Source organism: Benincasa hispida, chromosome 11 (genome assembly GCF_027475165.1).
Source record: "Benincasa hispida cultivar pf3 chromosome 11, pf3_genome.v1.1, whole genome shotgun sequence".
Lineage (NCBI taxonomy): Eukaryota > Viridiplantae > Streptophyta > Magnoliopsida > Cucurbitales > Cucurbitaceae > Benincasa > Benincasa hispida.
Window position 1 is genome coordinate 83,780,880 of NC_143488.1, and position 17,795 is coordinate 83,798,674.

Sequence of the window (17,795 nt, forward strand, 5' to 3'; positions counted from 1 at the left end):
GTCGAAGGTTTGAGGTATTTAAGTTGATGGTCTACGGAACACCTCCTACCTAGGGATATGGCCGAATAATTGAGTGTTGTTAACCAGTTTTATGAGCGATGTGAGGTTTTAAAATTGGTTTATCACCTAGACATAGTAGGTTAAATCCAAATATAAATGTTATACTTGGATAAAAACCTAGACTTAGGTTATTCAATTAGCTTGAACAAGCTTAAGAAAATGTATACCCCGTTTTTAAGTTAGAACACTTCACTGGGAGTTTAATAACATATATGATATGTTATAAGAACACTTCAATAAAAATCAAATAATGTATATGATATGTTAGAACACTTCGATGGGAGATTAATAAATGTATATGATATGTTTATTTTTAGCTCTCACATCCCTAAGAGTTCATGATCGAAATTCATATGGTACTTTGTGTCACCCTGGGAGTGACCTCCATTCGAAGAATGTTTATATGAATCAAGATTTTGGTGAATGAGGGAAGTTGTTCACCTTAAAATCAAATATGATGTTTTGAAGGGGAAGCATGTTGTGAAGTAAAAGCAAGTTTGTATGTTATTTTTAAAGAGGATTACTTCTTTTTCTTGGGGTTATGATTAATCTGAGGAGACTATGACACCTATAATTTTCCTCTGTGCTAAAGTACCCCAAGGAATGAGTAAGTTTCGGCACCATGTTAGGAGACGTTGCTCGTAGTTAATTTGATCGGTGCAAAATAGATGTCGTTAATTCTATCTTACCTAAACAAATGAAATTTATAATGCTCGAACAACTACTAAAACTAATATGTAATTAAAGTGGAAGTAGGAGGTCGATCCCAAAGGAACCTCTATTAATTGGCCGAGAATAACCTTTGAATTAAAAAAGATAGAAATTTAGGGGGGAGGGGGAAGGGAGAAGGGAGAAGGGAGAAGGGAGAAGGGAGGGGGTTTGTTTGTAAAGAAACTTAAAAATAATAATAATAATAACTAGAATAGAGATGAAAATAATTTGTAACTCAACTTACTATTTTTTAAAAGAGAATTGATAGAGATTCTTGGGAAATCTTGTTACTAGGTTTAATCCTATCATTGTTCTTAAACAATGACTTGAAAACTCAACATTCCATAATCCAATAAGGAAAAAACCTTAAAGACCCATATAGTTAATTAAAATGAATCATATCAATTAACCCTAATCTAAGTAAAAAACACTTCCATATAGCATTTATCCGGTTCTTTTCTTAGATTGCTTTAAAGACATGGTTATCATGATTTTGACATTCAAGAAACACATTAGAGTACTTTTCAAGAATTATTGAATGAACGTTCAAAATTAAGAAATTCAAGAGTTAAATTGGGAAAAAGTCCTAATTAACACAAGAAAACTTAATTTTTGTAACCTATCTCATCATTATGCAATAGTACCAAGCAAGAATTACATTCAAGAAATGAAAAATCAATAGAATCAAAGCGTCAATTATCCTCCATTAGTTTCTATTTAAATTCAGTCCAAGAACATTCAAGAATGCTGACAATTCAAGAAAATATATAAAAGAACTCAAGAAATTAAACCTAGAATTAAGATTTACCAAGAAGTAGAATTACCTAGTCATGCGATTGAGAAGTCTTGAAAGAAATCTTTGAAGATATGATGAAATCCATGAAGCAATTCACTAGAGAGTTGTCAATTTTGCAAAAAATCTCTCAATACAAGAACAAATTTGTGAATTTTTCTCTCTAATTTCGGTCTAAACTCTCTTTATCAACAAAAATAATGAGTTTTTCTCTCCTGGTTGAAGTCTGAAGCAAAGCCTTTTTATTCTGAAGAAGGCCGCAGCGTTGCAATGCTGCCCTGAAGAAGTTCAATACTGCATTTGTAGGCGCGCATGCGTTTTTATTTTTTCATCAACTTCTGGAGTGTTGCAACCCTGCATAGAGCATTGGGACGCTTCTCTGTTTTGCAGCAAAATGGTGCATTTTGTCCTCCAACGTCAATCTAGCATTGAGCTTAGTGTTGTAGGGAGCATTGCAACGGTCCGAGCATTGTTGAAGTGTGTTCACTTGTTCCTTTTGAGGGGCGAAGTGGTAATTTGTCTTGGCACTTTTTCTTAAGTGATTCTTTGGTATCGTTTGGCTCGATTTAGCTCCAAATTCTTCAGAATAACCTCATTTGTATTGGGATTAGAATTTACCTATCAAAATAAACATTTTAAGCAAATAATTGAAGTAAAATTGAGGGAATTAGTATACAAAATATAGCTCTTTACAAGATCTATCAAAATACTGTCAACCTAGCTCTTGGTCGTCCCAAACAAGTTGAGAATTAAAGTGTGCATACATTCAAGCAAAATATGAATTGTTTGATTGTTTAAAAAAGTTTCATTCATTTATTCAAAATTGGTTTATACAAGTTGGCACATTTTCATCTACACATTCAAATGGTCTATATATTCAAGTGTCTTACACAATGAATTGATTCTCATCTCTTTTCTTAACAATCAAGGAAGTAATGATATAAGCAAGCATTTAGAAATTTAAAGTTTTGTTAACAAAAAGCTGAAGCTTATTTTGAAAAGAAAATGTCTTTTTCTTGCAAAGTCATGAAAAATAAAAGACTATCAAGTTTTAGTTTACTTAAAGGCTAAAACTAAAAGAAAGGAGACATCCAACTCTCAATTCCTTTTCGTCCTACACTGGCCCGGTTATCAGTTTAAGATATACCTAACTTGCATTGGAGAGAGACAATTCTAATACAAGAGTGCCTTTTTAAACTAACGCACACAAAATGTAATTGGCATTTCTTTTATCTAAAGGGATAACTTTCACACTCACACCGTCGGGAACCTATCGCTCTTTTCTCGCGGGCCCTAACTAAACATGATGAAGGTAGCTCTTTTCATCTCTATCCATGCACACACACGTTAGTGAAAGTTATGTTAATTTGGTAAGCTTGCTTTATTATTTTTTTGCTGGCAACTCTTTTTTTTTTTTTTTTTAACACTAGGCCCTTTTTATGCCTCTTTATTTAGACTTGCTACTCTAACAAGATGGTTGTTCTTAAACCAAAGGTTGTCCTATTGAGATAACAAATAAAATTAAGTAGATATGACGTTTCCAAAAGTTTTAAGATTCTAAACAAATCTAAACAGCTAAGCATTCAATTTTTTTTTTATGAAATTAAAAGGAAAAGAAAATTTCTTTTAAAAAATGGGTTTCAAAATTTTGTTAGATTTTTTTTTTTAAGAAGTCTAAAATTTTGTTTATATCCTTACTTGAAAGAGTGCGTCATCAAAATTTCATTAATAAGAATCGAGAGATTGTATAAAACAAATTATGCATAGAACAAAGTGAATGGGATTCATGTATGTGTTTTCATGCATTCAATCATTCTTGAATTTATTCATTCAAGGCAAAAATGGTCTTTTGGAGCATAAAGAATTCAATAGTCATGTTTTTCAAAGAATCAAAATAATGTAAACAAGATGAATTAAAGCCACAAATTTATTCAGATATGTAAGACCAGAGTCGCAAAATCTATGTAATTAGTCTAACTAATCAACAATCTATTAACCTGAGCTCGGATGTTCAAGGGTTCCAGACATACATTTACATGCAAAAATTTTCAACAAGGCTCATTTTTAAAGCTAATCAAAGAATACTAAAAAAAAATGTAATGTCTTCACACCCAACTTAAAGATGGAACATTGTCCTCAATGTTTAGAATGAGCAAATGAGTTCAAGAAACAAAAAGTAAGGGATGTAGAGAGAAACTTCCCTAGTTTTTGTAGTTAATCATTTATTTGCTTGAAAGAGAATTTGTTGCTTTTATTTTGTTTTTCCTTGAGAGCATCTTTTTTTTTTTCTTTTTTGTTTATTAACCTTGAAGATTTTTGTGTTTTTCAGGGAACATCAAAATTTTTTGTCTTTTTAAGTTCTTGCTTCTTGGGGTTTTTAGAACAACTTCCCAAGTTCTTACTCTTCTTTGGAGATGAGAGAGCTTTGGGCTTAATCCCTTTTACCTGTACACTGAAAACAGAGCAAAGATTAGAAACTTTGTTTTTGTTTTTGGTATTACAAACAAATTTTGAATTTGAATTATTAGTTGAAGGTTTTTCATTTATATAAATTTTGTTTTGAAAATTTGAATCTACTTTTAAAGTATTTATTTTTTGGCAAAATTTGTTGTTGAAGAATTATCATTATCATCTTTTGAAGAAGATTCATTCTTTTCACAAAATTGAAGTGATGAATTAGAAACATGTTTTTATCTGAATTATCATGGTTGCAAAAGTGAAGAGCAAAAGTGAAGAGATGCATGAGAAGAATCAAGGGTAATCAAATCAAAACCATAGTCAATGGAAGAAGCTAACCATAGTCAATGGAAGAAGCTAACCATAGTCAATGGAAGAAGCTAACCATAGTCAATGGAAGAAGCTATCAAACAATTAGAATTTTTGTACAACATGGAATCAACAATGTGATCAATTTCATCATATGTGTCTATGGAGCAAAGAGAATAATACTCCTCTAGAAATTTCATGGCGTCATATATATTAAAGGACTTTACCTCTCCGTCAAATTCTACTGATAAAAACTCTTTATCTACGTCAATTCTAGTTTTTACAGTTGTCATGAAGGGTCTACCAAGTAAAATATTAGAAGAAGAAGTAGAGTATGGTTCATTCATTTTCAAAATGTAAAAATCGACAGGAAAGATTTATTCTCCAACTCTCAACAAAACATCTTCTACTATACCTAGAGGTTGTATGTATGACCTATCAGCTAGTTGTATCTAAACATTCATTTTTTTGTAGGCCATTCAATTTAAGGTCTTCATAAACATGAAAAGGCATAACGTTTATTGAAGCACCTAAATCTAGCATAGCATGAGTAATAGTTCTATCTCCTATTTTGCATGGCAAGGTATACATTCCCGGATCTCTACATTTTTTAGGCATATCCTTTTTTAATAAAGCAGAGACATTCTCGCTAACAGTTACTCTCTCCTCTTCCTTCCCTTTTCTTTTCTTAGTACACAAGTCTTTCAAAAATTTAGTATACCTAGGTATTTGTTGAATAGCACTAAGCAAAGGGATGTTAATTTGTACACTTTTTAACATCTCAACAAGCTCTAAGTCAGTATCTTCTACCTTAGATCTTGCTAATCTACTAGGGAATAGTGCCTTAGGTACATACGGCTTTACTTTAGGAGGAGAGTAAACACATACCTCGGGAAAAATAGGAGTTTCTTTTGGTTCATTTACCTTGCTCTCTTATTCTTTCATTACTTTTTCTTGCTTCTTAGGAGAAGATTGAATCGGGTTTTCATCTTGAGAGGATGAGGGAATTTCCTTACCGCTTCTAAGAGTGAATGCGCTTAAATTTGCATGCTCTGGTTGAGCGGGGAGCTTTTTAGATGATTTACTCTCAAGCTTGCTTACCACAGTTGCAAGTTGCGTGATTTGTGTGCCCAAGTTTGAGAAGCCTTGTCTAGTCTTTTGTTGAAAAGATTTTGTATCTTGTTGAAGTTGTTTGGTTTCTTGTTGAAGTTGTATGTTGTCCTTTTACAAATTGTGGAGTTCCTGTTGAAATTTTAAAGAGTGCTCAGCAAAGGATTTCACTACATCCTCGAGGAACATACCTGAGGAGCTTGAAGAAGATTGATTTTGGTTCTCGTATTGCCCTTGAAATCCCCATTTGAAATTGGGATGATCTCGCTACCCTTGGTTATAATTTTTTCCGTGGGGATCGTACTTCCTTTGGAAACCTCCTATTGCGTTCACTTGAGGTTGACCTTACGAGTAAGCTTCGGAAGCATGTCCAACCACACCACATGCTCCACACGTTTTAATTTGGGGGAGTCCTCCTTGAGCAACTTGAGTAACAAGGGAAACCAAATTAGATACTTAAGTTCTCAATGTTGGGGTTTGTGCCCTAAAGTCTCATGTCCAATAGTTTGTAAACAACTTTGTGCGAACACTTGTGATGTATAATATAAATGATATTTACTTCACTACTTGACTTTGCACATTTAGATGTTTTCCATTTTACCACAAACCAATAAACTTAAAATCCTTGGTTATCTGTATGTAACTTAAGCATGTATATGGTGACATACAAGTGGATTATGTCTTGAGTGATAACCAAAATGGTTTGTAGTATATGAATATAGGAGGGAAACTGTATCCTGGTAACGCTAGGATGCGGCCCACTTTATGGAATGGTCACAAGTGTTGTGACTTGTTACAAATGATCTGATCCTGATCATTCATGTAGGGGACATGCGAGGGGGGGCGTTCTATACAAAGAGTTTGTATAAGACCTGACCACAAAGTATTAATGTTTCGTTATATAACACCGTTCATAACTGAGACTTCACTTCACTAGGATAACCATAGGTAACATGATCTCAATCCTGAGTGAGTTGGGAACTTCTGCTATTGAGGGTGGTCCTTTGATTTGCATGGGTACGAGTGACCAGAACGCCGACTCAAACTACCATTTTGGGGATTCGTCTTATTTGGGAGCTGGGAACTCAGCTACACAAGATGGAATTCACTCATTCCCCGAGGTAGGGGCAAGTAGATAGATATCTCCCTTAAGGGCTGATTCCAAGGCTTGAACGATATGGCGCCACGCATCTTCTCATGGCCCGGGAGGTGTTCACACATAGTAGGACTATGTTGTATTATTCATTAGAGAGATCAGTGGTACTTAAGGAGGAAGATGTAATTACAGGGGCAAAACGGTAAATTGGCCTGTTGTAATTCAAGCATCTGTGAAGGGTCATCGTACTGATGATTGGTTATATCCAATGGACATAGAAATATATCTATGGCAAGAAGAGTTCAACTGTCGGTCTTTAGTAGAATATTTGGTAGTTAACGAATGGTGGATATCGTGATTAAAGAGTTTAGTCAGCTATTCATAAACCGTTGGAGCTTCGAGTTATAGGTCCATAAGGTCCTCTTGGTAGCTTGGATACAAGTTGAGAGTCATTTTTGGGTCAATTTGAAATGTTTAAATTGACAAGAGGGAGTTCGATTATATATGATATAATTGAACGAGTAATTAAATATGATATAATCAACTTTATATATGAGATACATTAATTTGAAGGAAATTGGATATAAATATGAATTATATCTAGTAGAAGAAAAAATATTATAATTAATATTTGATATTAATTTATAAGTTATGAATGTGATAAAATCACATTAATTGAACCGTTATAAAAGAAAATGGGAAGGCTTTTCTTTGTTTAAAATAACGGATGAGTGCATTATAAATAGCAGACGGTATATTGATCTCGGAGTGCACGGATATTGTGAAAAAGATAGTATCATCGTTTAGAAAATCAGTGCCTATACGATAGGATTGCACGATCGTTTACATATACGATATTGTGATCGCATACTAATTACACCGTCGCGCGCTATTATCTAAACGATCTTTACCTTTTTACTAAGCGATCGTTTAGCTCCTGGTATTTACTAAACGATCGTATAGACGATCGCTTAGTTTTTCCTACGCGATCATTTTAGACAATCGCTCACCCTTTTTCCTACACGATCGTATAGACGATCGTTTACCTTTCCTACACAATCGTTTAGACGATCGCTTACTACTACACGATCGTACACTTTACCTAAACGATCAAGCATATTGCCTATGCGATAGACGACCACATCTCCCACTTGCTTGATCGTTGTGTACGGTCGTTCTTCCTCCTTCCCTCTACCAAATCCGAACAAACCCACACTTTGGATTCTCACTCCAAGAATACTGAGGGCTCTAAGTGGTGTTGTCTTCTCCGATTCCTTCTGTTCAAGTGGTGATTGTTCGAGGTAGACAATTGGGCTTCAAACTCAAGAAATCTTCATTTGATATAATTTCTTGATCCCTTTAGCATTATGAAAGTGTGTTCGGATGTATATGCGGTAATTCTGTCATAATGAATTGGAAAGATCCGTTTCCGCTCGTAGGTACTCCTGAATAAGAGTTCCTTCACTCAACTCACTAACCTCTTTAACCTGAACAACATCATATTCGAGAGTCCTTGATCCAAAAATTTTTGAATTCTCCGTCATGGTTGATATTAGCTCACTAGCTTTAGTGGGTGTTTTGTCAACTAGAGCTCCACCGGCGGCCGCATCAATGTTGCTCCTCTCAGATGGATGTAATCCTGAATAAAAATACTGGATAAGGTATTGGTTAGAAATTTGATGATGGGGAAAGGAAGCACGAAGTTGCTTATACCTTTCTCAATACTCATATAAGGACTCTCCTACCAATTGCTTTATAATATACATTTCTTTTCTAATATTATTAGCCTTAGATGCAAGAAAAAAATTTCTAAAAACCTTTTCTTAAGACCATTCCATGTGGAATCGATCCCGCTAGCAAGTAGTACAACCAATATTTGGCCACATCCTTCAAGGAGAAAGGAAAGGCCCTAAGATTAAGTTTTTCTTGCATTACTCCGTGTGGGCACATACCATCACATACCAAATGGAATTCTTTCATGTGTTTATGTAAATCCTCACCTGGATTACCTCGAAAAGTAGGTAAAAGATGAACTAAACTGAATTTCAATTCAAAAGGTTCCGTAGTCTCGGGATATACTATACATAAAAGGCGAAGCATGTTGTAAAGTAAAAGCAAGTTTGTATATTATTTTTTAAGGGGATTACTCCTTTTTCTTGCGGTTATGATTAACCTGGGGCGGCTATGACACCCATAGTTTTCCTCTGTGCTAAAGTACCCCAAGGAATGAATAAGCTTCAACACCTTGTTAGGAGATGTTGCTCGTAGTTAATTTAATCGGTGCAAAATAGATGTCATTAATTCTATCTTACCCAAGCAAATGAAATTTATAATGCTCGAATAAGTACTAAAACTAATATGTAGTTAAAGTGAAACTAGGAGGTCGATCCTAAGGGAACCTCTATTAATTGGACGATAATAACCTTTGAATTAAAAAAGATAGCAATTTGGGGGGGAGGAGGGGTTTGTTTGTAAAGAAACTTAAAAAAAAAAAAAAAAAAAAAAAAAAAAAAAAAAAAAAAAACTAGAATGAAGATGAAAATAATTTGTAACTCAACTTACTATTTTTTAAAAGATGGTTGATAGAAAAAGATTCTTGAAAAATCTTATTACTAGGTTTAATCCTATCATTGTTCTTGAACAATAACTTGAAAACTCAACATTCCATAATTCAATAAGGAAAGAATCTTAAAGACCCATATAACCAATTAACATGAATCATATCAATTAGCCCTAATCTAAGTAAAAAAAAAGCATTTATCATGTTCTTTTCTTAGATTGCTTTAAAGATATGGTTATCATGATTATGACATTCAAGAAACACATTAGAGTAATTTTCAAGAATGATTGGATGAATGTTCTAAATTAAGAAATTCAAGAACTAAATTCAGAAAGAGTCCTAATTAACCAAAAAAAAATTAATTAATTTTTATAACCAATCTCACTATTATGCAATATGCCAAGTAAGAATTACATTCAAGAAATCAATAGAATCAAAGCGTCGATTATCCTCCATTAATTTATATTCAAATTCAGCCCAAGAACATTCAAGAATGCTGACAATTCAAGAAAATATACAAAAGAACTCAAGAAATTAAACCTAGAATTAATATTTCCCAGGAAATAGAATTACCTAGCCATGCGATTGAGAAGTCTTAAAAGAAATCTTTGAAGATATGATGAAATTCATGAAGCAATTCACTAAGGAATTGTCAATTTTGCAAGAAATCTCTCAATACAAGAACAAATTTGTGAAATTTTCTCTCTAATTTCGATCTAAACTCTCTCCATCAACAAAAATAATGAGTTTTTCTGTAACACCCCACACATTTTATTTAATAATAATGTAATTTCAGTAACTTTATTATTTGAAAATTCAGTAATTGTCCTTAGTTGGAGGGTATTTTTGGAATTTTGGATTTCAAGTATAAGTACGAGAATTTAAGTGTTGACATGAAAATTATTCAATTTTTGAAATTCGATTTGGAAATTAATGGCAGGAATTAATTTTCTTTTGAAAAAGAAAGAAAATAAATAGTATAAAGTGGATTAAGGAAATGATTTAAATGTAATTATACTACTTCCTTTTTAGTAATTATTATTATTATTTTATAAAATAAAAAGAAGCCCATCCCCTCTCCGTCACGCACAAAATCTCTCTCTCCCTCTCAAATTTTTCTCCTGCCAGTCACGACTTCTCTCACCGCCACCTCTCTCACTGCCCAAACCCGACCTCGCCGCCACTCGCCCAGCAGGAGAGCCGCCATTTGAGTCGTCGCCGCTCCAGCCCCCTGACCACTGCACGCCACCTCCGACCCAGCCTCCTGACCGCCGCGTGCCACACCGTCTTTCAGCAGCTTGACTCTTGGATTTTGGTAAGATCTATTTTGGTGGTTGGGTTTCTTAAAAGATTTTGGATGCCCACTAAGTTGGATTAAAGATTAAATTAGTCGCATTATTTTAATTTTAGATTTGAACTTGGGAAATCACAGCAGCAACTGTCCAACGGATTCAAGATCGTTCGGCAAGAGTGTTGGTAAGAGTCATAGTCCTTATTATTGGTTTGCGGGCATGCTTTAATTTCTGAATTAAGTTTGACTTAACCTTTGTATCTTTAAGGTTCCAAGTCGTCGTCCATTGGGATTTAAAATCTGTTAGCATAAGATTTTGGAGTTGAAATCTTGGGAGTGGTTGTTGATCAAGTTCTTTGGGTAAGTTTTTTAGTATTGTGGATCTGAGATTTCATAATTATTGTTGGACTGAAATTTAATGGTTGTATTCGTATGTTAGGGCCGTTAATTCAAACCGCGATCATCATTTGGTTGTCTGATTTTATCAGTGGAATTTCGATTAAGGTAAGTAATCTTACTACTAGAACTGCCCACGGGCCAGACTTTAGTTATATACTAGCACGATTATTGTATGTTATGGCAAATGTTAGCATGATAAATTATAGTATGATCTGAACCAAAGTATGTTATGGCACGAGATTTGAATTGTTTAAATATACGCATAGATACTTGAATGCTGGTATGAGATGGTATGTGTTTTCTATGATTGTATCTGATCTGATGATGTTGAGGCATACATGTATGTTGTAAAACTATGATGTTAATGTATACATGAATGTTGTAAAACATGCTATTGAGGTATATATGTATGTGGTAGAGCCATGGTATCGAGGATTACATGTATGTCATAGATTCGTACGGTGATGATTTTGATGTTGAGATCGTGTGACTGTCCTTACTGATTAGTTAGATGCCCATTAGATTTTGTGTTTCCTTCAAGATTCACCAGTTTGTGTCTCCTTCGGGATTCACCAGTTTGTGTCTCCTTCGGGATTCAGCAGAGGTAGTGGGCATACTTACTACAGTAAGATAGGACTCAGCCTCTTTCTTGTTTCAAGTGTATATGTGCCATAGGTGGGTATCTAGAGGACATAGATGCCCAGCCTGACCCAGTAGTGGGGTTACTTACTGAGTATTTTATACTCATTCTTTCTCTTGATGTTGTTTCAGGTAAAGGTAGAAATGCACCGTCGATGAACAAGCGGAATTCGTGATCGAGTCACTGGGACTAGTTTTTTTACGCTTCCGCATAATGAGATTTAAAGTTCTTTTCATACTTCTCTTATTATTAGTTTTGATGTTCGAAACTTATTAGTAAGAATTGTTTTTCATATTTATTTATTAACCTTTATGACTTATGGGTACCCTAATCTTGTTTTCAACATTTGCATTTAATAAAGAACTTTTGAACTCCCTTATCTATTTAGCATTTATTCCAACATAAAGGAGTGTCGTTTTAAGTGCCATGAATGCATGTATTTTAGTAACGACCTAACTTAAGTCCTAGGGGGTCGGGTCGTTACATTTTCTCTTATAGTTGAAGTCTGAACCGAAGCCTTTTTGTTCTGAAGAAGGTCGCAACGTTGCAACACTGCTCTGAAGAAGTCCAATGCTGCATTGCACAGGCACGCGCACGCGCGTTTTGATTTTTCTGCCAACTTCTAAAGCGTCGCAACACTGCGTAAGGTGTTGCGATACTACCCTGTTTTGCAGTAAAATGGTGCATGTTGTCCTCCAACGTCGAGCTAGCATTGAGCTTAGTGTTGTGGGGAGCGTTGCGACGCTCTGAGCATTGCAGAAGTGTTTTGACTTGTTCCTTTTGAGGGGCAAAGTGGTAATTTGTATTAGCGCTTCTTCTTAAGTGATTCTTTGGTGTTGTTTAGCTCGATTTAGCTCCAAATTCTTCGAAATAACTCCATCTGTGTTGGGATTGGAATTTATCTATCAAAATAGAAATTTTATGCAAAGAATTGAAGTAAAATTGAGGGAATTAGTATACAAAGCATAACTCTTTACAAGACCTATCATTAGATGTCTTTCACGTAACCTATGTGGACAAGCCAAAATAATGATGACGTGTTTAGATAAGGGGTTCCTCTTTCATGTAAAGTAAGAAAATTGAGAAAAACACAAGAAAAAGAATAAAAGTTTGGTTTCCTTAAGTGTGTCATTGCATTATTGAGTCTAGAAAGCTTAGCTCTTGAACCTTCGAGCCAAAGTAGAGGGAAAATGAATTGAGAGTCTTATAAGACCATTTTGGGTTTTACAGGTTTAACTAGTTAAGGCTTTGGACTCATTCATGCACGAATTGGTTTAGAATCGTTTTAAAAATGTGCTTTATTGATTGATTGTGATCTAATTTCATTTTTTATTGCAATATTATCCTTAGATACTGTTGGGACTAGAGTAACGACCCATGTGATTGAGCAAGCATATTTTTTAAGAACGTTACCTTGCTCGTGGACGATCAAGAATTAAGTTGAGAGTATTTGATAGCACCAAATGTGTTATTTTCCTCTTCTTAGTTCTAGGTCGTTACCATGTTTAATGTGTTTATTTAATGATTTTATAGGTATCGAGTATATTGGAGGTAGAATCAATCATTACGAGTTGTTCGAAGTTAATTTGGAGCAATTAGGAGCTAATTTGAACAACTAGGCTTCAAAGGGATGTGAAATGATGAAAATGCGCCTGGATGAAGTGTTGTGCAACGCTTCAAGACAGTGGCCTTCATAATGTTGAGAAACAAGGTAGCGTTGCAACGCTCCAAATTTTGACAGAGGCGCGCACAAGGCCTCGCAGCGTACCAACATTACGACTGTAGTTTATAAGTCTTCTCCTTGATTTAGGGCAAAGGAATCACCCCATTCGGGCTTCCAGCCCTCTTTCCCTCTCTTCTCTCTTCCATTTTCTTATTTGGATGTTCATTTTGTAATTAATTGAGTAGATTCCGAGTTGTAGCTTCTCATCTTCCATGGGAAGAACTTTTCATTTACTCTTTTGTTAGAATTTCCTTAGCTCTTCGTTTTGATTGATAATTTCAACTCAAGAACGAATTCCCCAATTGTTTCACTTTCCTTCGTTGACAAGTTTCAAAATCTAGAGTTTATAATTTGATTACTTTAGTTTGTATTAAATTTTCTAGATATAAAATTATCCAATAAATACCCACTTATCTTACTTTCAAAATCACAACAACATGTCCGTCTTCAATCTTCTCTTCTCTTACTTTCTCGTATTTATCTCTTTTGCTCTTTTAAGATGGAGGAGATAAGTTAGAAAATATTTGTTGCACGATATAAAAAAATAAATCTCTAAAATTTTAAAATTTTGTGTCTAATAAATCTCTAAACTTTTAATTTTTGAAATAAGCCTCTTTACTATATACATGATTTTAAAATCTACCTGATAAAAGAATTGAAAACTTATAGTTAATATATTAAATACTTTAGGCACACGACACAAATCTAAAAAGTTTTGCATTTGTTTCTGCTGAGAGAAGTACAAATTGGGTTAAGATATTTTTAGTTTCATTTATGACATTTTTGGATTTATTTAGTCATTAATGAAATAAAAAATATTGGATTTATTTAGTCATCAAAATTGCTGGAATAGCTCAGTTGGTTAGAGCGTGTGGCTGTTAACCACAAGGTCGGAGGTTCAAGCCCTCCTTCTAGCGGTTGCTATTGGTTTTTTGCATCATATTTTCTCTGTTTTGCTCTAATAGCCCAAGTCTACTGAACTTTTTACCTATTTTGCTCTGTATGTATCTGATGCTATAACTTTGTCCATTCCTTGTAAATCACAAGTTGACAATCAAGGTGGATTAAATTAAGCTTAGGCATAGAGACTAGATTATATAGAAGAAATTTCATGTTTTCTAGAAGTATCGAACAAAGAAAATAAGTATAGAACAAAGTTTTGTGTTAATGAGGTTAAGAAATAAGATGTTGAGGTAAATTGTCTAAATTCACTGTCAAAATCATTACATGTGACATGTTTATTGATGCGCGATGAGTTAATAAGAAAGCTATTTTCATACTAAATATAAGTTCCTATAACTCTACTAAACAATGATTCCTATAACTCTACTAAACAATATAAATCATAAGAAGATTAACAAGTAAAGAGTATTATACATAGAAAATTTGTAACAAGACTTTTAAAAACATGAAACATATACTCGAAAATCCCATCACCAGAATTTACCCAAAGTTAGCCATGTTAGTATTGATCAAGAAGATAAAAATGCCATTTAACCAAAATTGCTAATGATACTATAATATATATAATAAATCTAAGTGTTTATGTGCTTTTAGACATTAATTGATTAATAAACTCCTTTCAAGATTTGGACGAATTTGAAAACTCTTTCACTCCTATAAAGGTTTATTTGAGAAACGATTTTTTACTTATAAGATGAATGCTTTATAAAAGTCTTTAACTGACATTCTTGATTAACAATGTCTTGGTAAATTCAAGAGAATTGGAGACTGACAAAATTGACCAAGAAAATAAAACTTTCGTACTCTTAAATTTATGATTCATATAAGAATAATAAAGTTACATTGGAAGAGATTCAATAATTTAAGAAAACAATTTATCGTATAGGTAAAATGAAAGAGTTGAAACTTTAATTCCAAAAAGAAAGATCAATAAGGTTCTTTTAAGAAAACTTTTCAAGAGGGGATCCAAGAGTAATTGGAAAAGAAAATAATTACCAATCCAATTATTGTGGTTAAAGTGAGGCAATTGATTGAAAAACAAATTTTTTCCCTAAAGAAAATGCAAAGTCAAATAATAATAATAATAATAATTAAGCAAGTAAAATCATCAATAGGAGAAAATTACTCTCGTATGTTTTAGTCACTTCTATCCCATGTGTAAAATAAGAAGATTCTTCATAAACTCGAAATTGAGTTCTTGATTTGAGGTGTTTTTTTTTAATACGACTCCTATAAATGACAGTTTAACACTCATAGATAATGGAATAGAAATTTGGAGTACATAAAACATTAATGTTTGCAAGATAGTAGACATGAGGTTAGGTTTGAAACATAATCTCATTTCTTTATTGTTGTTTGACTCAATAGATTGTGAATATAGAAGATATGTTATAGCCCTCAACATCATTCTACCATCCCAACATTTGTGATCCCTCTCGTATTCCGAGCTTTTGCCATTAGTCGCTCGCACTCACAAGTCTCAACACCTCAATGACCCTTGCTTCGTTTAATCACTATCACAAGTCGAAAAATTACCACATCCTGGTTTGTAAATTGTAGCCAAATTCTCCCCAAAAATCGTAAATTAAATCGATTGGGAATTTAATTGACCAATAATTAAACCAAGCTTGATTAGTTTTCTATAAAATCAATTGATGTTTGATTCTTGAGTCGATCCAAACCAATAGAATGAATAGATGACCACCTCTAATTTTCACATACCATAAATCTGGATTTGATTTTATCACAACAATTTGATAATATTGTGCAACACAATATTTTTAAAGGGTCTTTTCAAAATTAATAAAAAGGCACAAACTATTTATAGTGGATAGCAAAATTTTAAAAAAACCCAAAAATGGTGGAAGAAAGCCCAACTCAAAAAGTGAAATACCGAAATTATCTCTGCCCACACAAAAAATCGTGACCTGATAACGATTAAATAAGACCATCCAAATTCGCCCAATGCCCGCATCCGCCATCCACATCTTCTTCTTGCAACGACAACCGATGTTTGACTATCGTCCTCTATCTCGCCATTGCTGCTTTCGATTTTTTTTTCTCTCCTTCATCATTATCAACCGATCTCTATTGCTTATTTCGCCACCTTTTCCTCTTGAACCAAATTCTACTTCATCTTCTTCTCTTGTTGTTACTTGCAATTTTTCAAGGTTACAATCTATCATTACATCCTTCAAGGTAATCATTCCCTTTTCTTTTCATTTAATTAATTCTTCTATTTAATCATACTTATTAAACATATTGAACCTAATTTTGTATAACTAGATGATAAGCAAAAAAATAGTCAAAGTTGATGGAAGCAAAGGCAAAAGAAAGAAAATAATGAAAGTTGAATCATTAATAGTTAGAGCAAAACCAAACAAATCTGACGAGAAGAAGAAGGTAAACTATCCATAGAACTTTAACATCAATACATACTTGTTGTGCATTATGTCAACTATCTATCTTAGGAACTTTAGCAAAAACTTTAACATCAATCCATCTATTATTGATAAATTTGAATTAAGATAGATTGAAATAGAGTTTTATATCTGTCTATCTTCTATTATTGTCTATTTCAGATAGACAGATATAGATTACAAATAGACAGAGATAAAATACTATCTCTATCTATCTCAAATAGACAATGATAAATATTGAACATTAATATCTACTTCTATAGTTTCGATATGGTTTGCCCTCTATATTTGTTTAGTTGAGTGGATCTATTCATAACCTTGAATTGAGAGAGACCGAGATGAGATAGACAATGATAAAACGCTATCTGATATATACACTATGTCTGTCTATCTCAGATAGACAGTGATAGAAGATAGTCAAAGATAGGCGTCTATATCTATCTATCTCAGATAGACAGAGATTAAGCACTATCTCTGTCTATATCGACTCCTTTCGATCCAATCTTGTACTAATTTGGAATTTTTGACTAACTGGCTTCCAAAATAGCTTCGCAATGTTGTATGCAACAACTTGTTGGAATTGTAGAGCAAAAGTTAATAACTTGGTTTATGAATTGGTTCAAGAATATTTGTTGTCCTTTGAGTTTTTTTTTTTTTTTTTTTTTTTTTTTTTTTTTTTTTATTTGTATTATTATTGTTATTATTATTTTGCAGAATAAAGCATTAGAGTGAAGAGAATACTGTGAAATTTGAAGAAGAAGAACTGTTCTTCACTTGGCAATGCAACGTGAGACATTACAAGGCAATGGAAGGAGGAGTAGGAGGAAAATCGCTGTAGGAAATCAAGGGTAGTTTTGAAATTTTTTAAAAAGTATCCGTTGATATGATTTTTTGCCATGGTATGTAAATACTTTGTATTTTTTTTTTCTATTTTTGACAATTTCCCTATTTATAAATGGTAAGCTATATACATACACACATGTAAATTTTTTATCCAAAAATATCAATTCTTTTTTTATTATACTTGAGTCTATTTCAACACAAATTAGACGTTCTTCCAACTCTGCTCCCGATATATACTAATTATTACTACATATTTATTTGCACTGTTGCTATACATAGTCAATTGAAAAGATACTCTCACTATTATCATGATCACTTTCATCCTAATGACTAAATGATTTATTTTAAAATACAACCTAATTGAACTATCAGATTAAATGACTTTTGACTTGAAAATAATTATTTTCATCCCAAGTCTCA

General features: G+C 33.3%; 1 non-coding gene across 1 annotated transcript; it reads left to right on the forward strand.

Annotated features, from left to right (window-relative positions):
- The first annotated feature begins 13,992 nt into the window (after nucleotides 1–13,992).
- Nucleotides 13,993–14,066, forward strand: TRNAN-GUU (transfer RNA asparagine (anticodon GUU)). The gene has a single exon. It is a non-coding gene; the product is annotated as a tRNA-Asn (tRNA).
- The last annotated feature ends 3,729 nt before the right edge of the window (nucleotides 14,067–17,795 follow it).